This window comes from Mandrillus leucophaeus, unplaced genomic scaffold, assembly GCF_000951045.1.
Source record: "Mandrillus leucophaeus isolate KB7577 unplaced genomic scaffold, Mleu.le_1.0 Scaffold145, whole genome shotgun sequence".
Classification (NCBI taxonomy): Eukaryota; Metazoa; Chordata; class Mammalia; order Primates; family Cercopithecidae; genus Mandrillus; species Mandrillus leucophaeus.
In genome coordinates, this window is record NW_012101421.1 from 4,010,703 (window position 1) to 4,018,280 (window position 7,578).

A 7,578-nucleotide genomic window follows, 5' to 3' on the forward strand; every position below is an offset into this window, starting at 1 on the left:
TAAATTAGGATGATACAGATAGGACAAGAAGGTGAGTATTCTTTGTGAAATTTCCCTTTTCTCTACAGAAATACAGATCAATGAAATCCTTTGATTCTAGTGACTGCAAGTCCACGATTTCCCAGAGAAGTGTTGGTCTCAAGTAGTCTGTAGTTTTGTTTGCTTAAGAATTTTAATGCTCATTCATTTTCTCATTTTTTTTTAAATCCTTATATTGAATATATTTGTGTTGGACACTGACATTGAAAAGATAGTAGTAGTGCAGAGTTCCTTGATTCAGGAAATCCTTGGAATATCCTGAGGAGTAAATGGTGCAGAGCAGAGATTACAGAGGAGGGGAGAGAAAATGCTGTGTGGAGAAGGAAGTACTAAGATAAACCTTAAAGAAATAGCCAGTGTTCAATAGGAGGCTGGGGAAAGGAGGATCTTGAGAAACAGAACAGTGTGGAAAAACCAGGGACAGATGAGAATCAGAAATGTCTGGAAATGTAATAATGGCAGCAGCACAGAAAATAGACTAATGTGTAGACAGAAATGAGTCCAGAAGTTAATGTTACAATTCAGGACAAGAATGAGGGAGGTTCTGAGCTAAGGGGATGAAAGTAGAATTTAAAAACAGTAGACTTGAGAGACTGTTGTTTGCTCTTTACAATGAGTCAGGAAGAGAACATCTGATTTCTCTTTTAAGCCCGCTTAAAAATGATCAATTTGCATACAATGCTAGAGCAAGCTTTTTGTGGCCAAGGAAACTGAGTATATCTTACAGTATGCAAGTTTTTCAAACAGGACCAACTTACATAAATCATCCTCTTGGAAGCAGGTACAACTACATCATCTGTGTAGTTGAAATGTATGGCACATGACAATATTGTTTAGGGATGAATGTAACTGAGGTGGATGGAAACTTAATATTTATGAGACTTCCTCTTTCGTTAAAATCTTAACATTCTTTGATTTTGACAAATAGTGTTTTTATTTCTTCCAAAAATACAAGAATTTTAAAAGTATATAGTTAGGCACCATTTAGAAAGGTCAAAAAAGCAATCTTCTAGTTGAATTTATGATTTGGGTACATTATTATTCTCCAGTCTTTACCCTATTTTCATGGATTTTTTTTCTCTTGGCAGTATATCCAGGTTCATTTATAGGTTGAAAGACCATAGAAGCTGTTATTCCAGCATCAAAGTCCCCACTGTTTTCCAGTAAGAAGTTAGGTTTGATTTCTTCCAAAGCCTTATGATCACTGCAGTCAAAAAAAGAAGGGTGGGAAAATGCAGAAAATGGTGGAAGAGGTGGAGTATGGTCTTGGTCGTAAAGAACTGAAAGGAGAAAAGTATTAATGAAGAGGGTGGGCATTAGTCTGACTGTAAGGAGGACTTTGGCAGTAACTACAAGCCAGAGTGAGTGAGGAAAGAATAGCAGCCATTTGGGCAATGTGCTGACCATGTAGTTAGTTTCCATGTGTGGCGTGATGGTAGGAAACCCAAACATACAGCAGAACAGAGAGGAGCACATCATGTGAGAGTTCCATGAGTTCTCGGATTGAATAAAATAGAAGACTTTCTAAGTGCCAGATACTGTTATAAGTACTCTTTGTTTAACCTATTTAAGGTAATTAACCCTTTTTATTCGGAGAAAAGTCATAGCACATGGAAATCACTGAAGAAATACAAGTAGTGGTGGGATGCAGTGGCTCACGTCTGTAATCCCAGTACTTTTGGGAGGCAGAGGTGGGTGGATCACCTGAGGTCAGGAGTTCAAGACCAGTCTGGCGCCAACATGGTGAAACCCTGTCTCTACTAAAAATACAAAAACAAAACAAACAAAACCTAGCCAGGCATGGTGGCATCAGTCTGCAGTCCCAGCTACTCAGGAGGCTGAGGCAGGAAAATCGCTTGAACCAGGGAGGTGAAGGTTGCAGTGACTTGATATCATGCCACTGCACTCCAGCCTGGGCAACAGAGTGAGACTCCGTCTCAAAAAATAAAAAATAAAAATAAAACATAAGTAGTTATTATCTCTCCATTAATCCTCACAACAACCCCATGAGCAGGGTACTTTTACCATCTTTATTATACAGATGAGGAAATTAAGGCCCGAGAGGTTAAGTAATCCCCCAAAGAGCATACAGTTAATCAGAGAGAGAGCTACATTTAATGAGCTCAACTAATACACCATCCTGCCTACTCTTAATCTATGTTAATTTTATAATGTGTGCAGAGATGATACGTGTAACGTGCTCACAAAGTGCCTGACATATAGTAAACCTGCAAAAGTGTGAGCAATTATCATTATGTCATAAGATTTAGAAGACTTTCCGGTATTTATGTCATTCTACACCGACACTGCTCAGAAATAGTAACAAGATTTTTAGGGCAGCTCTGGATTTTTCTTATGTAAAGTGTGAAGAAAGCTTTGTTTAGGAGCATGCCCTTATAAATTGGATAAACTTTTCTTCTACCCAAATACTATCAATCAGTTCGACTGGCACAGTTGAAGTTTTTACCTCAAAGAATGGGCCTCATTGAAATGTTCTATATACTCATCTACATGGCTCTGACCTTCTAACAGAGAATGACTGCTGCTAATGGTACTAATGAGAGCAAATGAAATTCCCTTCCAAGCTTAGTATTTGAATAATATGTCAATTTGTTCATTGCCGTCTTAGTAGGAATTAAATGCCCTGACATTTTTATAACCTAGGGGAGCTAGTGCAAGGTTGGCAGCCAGAAAAGGGAACCAGGCCAGAGGCTGGCCAAGGCATAGTCATGAGGGGATGGAAGGGTAACAAAGTCAAAGTCAAGCAGGTGGATCCAGGCGGAACCCAACCAGACTCTAGAACAAAGTTAGGTTCAGAGTTGGATTCTTATCTCCTTTCCCTATAATGTGGACTGGTAGGGGTGGGTTGGTTGTCATCCTCTGTACAAAAAGAATTTTATGGAAAATTGGCTAGCTCTGAAATCTGACTGAAATAAGAAAGTCAATAAAAGCAGAATTAAAGATACTTAAACATTATAGATACAGGCAATGCAAGAACAATGCCTCTGTTGTACTGGATTTCCAGCAGGGAATGACGCTGTTTGGGTGAAGACACAGGCGAGGCAGAGGAGCTTTGAGGATACCATGGCTCAGGAAGGAAGAAATGTGAGAAAGCTAGAGAGGTACGGGAGACTGCAGAGGAGAAGGGAAAGGCAAAATCTGGATTCTGAGTAATCAGAAGTTGTCATCTACTTTGTTGACTCCTATAGTTCCCTTTGTCTTCATCTGTGAATTGCACTGGGCAAGTGTGCCAGGCTGACCACCCAATAAGAGGACAAGGAAGAGAGAGTGGAAGGATCAGCAGAACTGTCACCACTCTGCGTCTGGGGTGTGGGAGCTGGGGATGCGGGGTGGGGAATCTCTCTCTAGAGGTTTGTTCTCTGCTATGCTACTCCCATCTGTGACGGCTTTTTCTCCATGAGCTTAAATGATGATGGTTGTCTTCCAACTATTAGGGAATATGTTGATAGTGTTAGTGATTCATAGAGTCTCTGAAATAATCTCTGCAAATGTTATGTGTAGTTGATTATCTGGAGAAGTAACCAGCTTTTATCAACCATAATAACTAAATTTGTATGGTGATTTACTGTTTGCAAAATGTTCAATTATGTTATATTTGAATCTCCCACAATCCTAGGAGGTAGATGACACCATCAATTCCTTTATAAGGATGAAGGAAATCAAGCTCAATTACTTTACTAGAGGCACTGGGTTTGATAGCAAAGCACAAATTTTAATTTACTCGTTTACTGATGCATGCTGCTTCATTCAACACCTTTTCACCTTTAAAAGTAAAAATTGTCTCAGTGATAGCTATTTACCTTTAGAAAATTGCTATTACAAATTAAGAACTCTTAAATTTACTCAGATTGTTCAGATTAAATCCTCCCTTTAAACATACTTTCAAGGTAGTTTATGTACACAGTAGGTATTTAATAAGTGTTAACTGATTGATTATTGTCTCTTTGTACTCCTCCAAAGTAATCATTCTGATTCTTACACGTTGAATTAAAAGGTTGTTTATTTGGAGTAGAAAGGAATACTCTGCAATTACAATTCCTAACATGGGAAACTAATTTAAAAAAAAAAAAAAAAAAACCTGACGCAGCTCTTTTTAACTTAAGAAAATTATCTAACCTCTAACATATAAATGAGTAGCCTTAAAATAACTGGACAAAGCCAGAAGGCGACAAGGCAGACATCTTATACTTAGGCAAAACCAATCAAAGGAAATTATCATGAGCCCCAAAACTACTCTGCTTCTCATATCCATGCAAGACCCAAACAATATACAATTTTATCTTGCCTATGAAATTACCAAGTATATTCCTAGGTATGTGTTTGTCTTTGCATCACACACTGTCTGTATTCTTTAAAACCTTCCCTTACCCGACATTGCCCTTGAATGTAGCTATTTTCCTTGCCTATTGGAGACATCAAAAATGCTCCTCCCCTGGCTAATTCTCTGTGGGAACCAGTGATTAAAGTCTGGGCAGGAGAAAAGAAGGTGGGGCATATGATTGTCAGTAATAGGGTTTTCCGGTTTGGCTAAAGTGAAGCTCCTTACTTCAGCTAGTATTGCAGCTATTTGGGCTCCCCTTTCCTTATACTCCTTCCTAAAATGTTAAAAACAAAAAAATCCAAATTACAACATTTATTACCTTTCTCATTTAAAATTGTATTAAAATAATCCTTTGGGTTTAAATATTCTCTTCTGATAGTAATGCTAAGATCTGAGATTCTTTTGATTAGGGTTAAGGCTAGGCAGGAAAGGAATATTAAAGAAGAATGTCACTTACCAACTATTAAATATACTATAAGCTATAATCACAATTAAGTTGAACTATAATTTAAAAGGGTGTTAATACAGACAAACCCTGGAGTATAAACAAATACTTGCATAGGTATCAATATATGCTAGAGGAGGTTGTGCATAGCAACAGGACAGATTATTATTATTATGCAGTAAAATACTATTGGGAAGGAAAATATTTTCATTCATACTACAAAATGAATTCCAGGTAAATTAGAGTTAAATGCTTACAATAAATCAAATTATAAGGATTAATAGAAAATATACAGGGATTTTAAAAGAGCTTTAATAAGCAATTTAAATTGTACAAATTAATAGGTTTTGACATACACACACACACACACACACATACACACACACCCTAAGCCATCTTTAGAATCAAGATAGTGAACATATCCATCATCACCAAAAATTTCCTCAAGCTCCTTGGTAATGACTCCCACCTGTCCCTCCCCCATCCCAAGCAACCACAAATGAATTTCCAGTCACTATAGATTAGTTTGCATTTTCTAGAGTTTATGTAAATTGAATCAGACAGTACATACTTTTTTGGTCTGGTTTCTTTCACTCAGTATATTTATTTTGTGACTCATCCACGTTGTGTGTATCAACAATACGTTCATCTTTATTTATTTATTGTTTATCCATTCATCTTTGATGAACATTGAGGTTCTTTCTGGTTTTTGACTATTACAAATAAAACCACTATGAACATTCATGTGAAAATCTTTAAACAGATACATATTTGCTTTCCTTTTGAGTAAATGCCTATGGGAATTTTAAATGATCCATGAAAGAAAAAGGACTTTATAAATACAAGGATTAAAAGTTCACCATGGAAAATATTATATTTGGCAACATTAACATTTTAAATTACTGCAACTCAAAAAAAAAAAAAGTTTTTAACCAAACTTCAGGTTAAATGATAGTCACAGAAACTATATAAGTAATAGCTAACAATGATAACAACTTGCCGTAAGCAAAGCATCGGCAGCTCTGTCTTATCTATCAGTTGATCTTCACAACAGTCCTGAAAGGTTAAACACTATAGTGCCACATCCTGTGTACTTAACTACTGCTCAGTGCTGCCCCCCTGTGTGGAGAAGGAGTATATATTATATATAGACGGTATATTTGTCAAAAAAAGTTTAATATCCAATCGTAGGAAATTATGGGAAACATAATAGAAATAATTTATATATTGTATATCTCTGAAATACATGTGTGAGATGATATGTCAATAACCTAAATATAATTTGTGCAAAATATGTAGGAGAATACAAAGGCAATAAAATGGGCAAGGGACATAAGATGTTCACAACTAAAAAAAGTAAAAATAGGGCCGGGCGCGGTGGCTCAGGCCTGTAATCCTAGCAGTTTGGGAGACCGAGGCAGATAGATCACTTGATGTCAGGAGTTCGAGACCAGCCTGGCCAACATAGCAAAACCCCGTCTCTATGAAAAACACAAAAATTAGCCACGTGGTGGCGGGTGCCTGTGTGCTGGCGGGTGCCTGTAATCCCAGCTACTCAAGAGGCTGAAACAGGAGAATTGCTTGAACCCGGGAGGAGGAGGTTGCAGTGAGCCGAGATCGTGCCACTCCACTCCAGCCTGGGCAACAAGAGTGAGACTCTGTCTCAAAAAAAAAGAAAAGAAAAGAAAGAAAGAAAAAAAAAATTAGATGAAAAATATTAAACTTCATTCTTAGTCAAATACATTAAAAATAAAATCAAACTGTGACACCTATCAAATGAATGAATATTTTTAGATATGTCATTATTGGTTTTTATTGCTTTATTTTAATAGTGGTAATATGTAATGTTAGTGAAGTTGAAAGCCATTCTCACACTTTATTGGTGGTGAAATATAAATTAATACAATCATTCTGGAAAGCAATTTGGCATATCAGTATGTATAAATGACTTGACAATAATTATGCCCTTTGATAAAAGATTTTATTTTTGAAATCAACTGAAGCAATAACCCTAAATGGATATAAAGAGTTATGTACAGAATGTCTTTTATAGTGTGACATAATGTCTTATAAGAGGAAAATGAATAGCTAAAGTCATTTCATAGCTAAAAATCCTGTGCACCTACTAAAGAGGTCTTTACTAAGCATTATCACAAACTATTGGTAGAAGTGAGAATTACTACAAATTTATTGAAGAGCAGTGTGATAATTTTTAATTTTTTTAATTTATAAAGAAAATAGGTTTATTTGGCTCACAGTTCTGCAGGTTATACACAAAGCATAATGCCAGCATCTGCTCCTGGCAAGGGCCTCAGGAAGCTTGTAATCATGGTACAAAGTGAAAGGGAAATAGCATGTCACATGGCAAGAGAGGGGAGAGGTGGCAGCTCTTGGTATGAATTGATACAGTGAGAATTCTCTCATTACAGTGAAGACAACACCACGCCATTCATGAGAGATCTATCCCTAAACACTTCCCACTAGGCCCACCTCCAACATTGGAGATCACATTTTAGCGTGAGATTTAGAGGAGCCAGATCCTCGGCAAAAAGAACAAAGCTGGAGGCATCACGCTACCTGACTTCAAACTATACTACTAGGCTACAGTAACCAAAACAGCATGGTACTGGTACCAAATCAGATATATAGATCAATGGAACAGAACAGAGGCCTCAGAAATAACACCACACATCTGCAACCATCTGATCTTTGACAAACCTGACAAAAACAAGCAATGGGGAAAGGATTCCCT

The 7,578-nt window shown here is 37.0% G+C and overlaps 1 protein-coding gene across 10 annotated transcripts in view; it reads left to right on the top strand.

Annotated features, from left to right (window-relative positions):
* Positions 1 to 7,578, top strand: part of DTNA (dystrobrevin, alpha) — a 396,613-nt gene that overhangs the window by 223,466 nt on the left and 165,569 nt on the right. The gene's annotated exons all lie outside the window — the stretch shown is intronic.